Consider the following 489-nt stretch of genomic DNA (forward strand, 5'->3'; position numbering starts at 1 on the left):
CTGATAAGAATCGGTACAGGGCTATAAGTATTATACGCCACCATCTCATTGAGGGTCTAAAATATCGGTACCTCACCATGGAGAATCCACTAGACCTTTGGACCGCTTTACAGCGACAATATGATCACCAGAAACGGTGCTATTACCAAAGGCTAAACATGAGTGGAAGAATCTCAGATTCATGGACTATAAGTCTGTGGATGAATACAATTCAGTATTGTTTAAGATAGTCTCAATGATGAGACTTTGTGGTGAGTAAGTAACCGAGAAAGAGTTGTTTGATAAAACATTCTCCATGTTTCATTCGACGAACGTGTTGCTGCAACAGCAGTATAGAGAGAGAGGCTTCGCCTCATACACTGATCTGATCTCGTGCCTACTCATGGCCGAGGCTAATAATGAACTCCTGATGAAAAACAGTGAGATGAGACCCATCGGAACAACAGCATTACCAGAAGCCAATGAGGCTGAAAAGAAAGATCCCAAAGA

The sequence above is a fragment of the Brassica oleracea genome, unplaced genomic scaffold, assembly GCF_000695525.1.
Source record: "Brassica oleracea var. oleracea cultivar TO1000 unplaced genomic scaffold, BOL UnpScaffold01083, whole genome shotgun sequence".
Lineage (NCBI taxonomy): Eukaryota > Viridiplantae > Streptophyta > Magnoliopsida > Brassicales > Brassicaceae > Brassica > Brassica oleracea.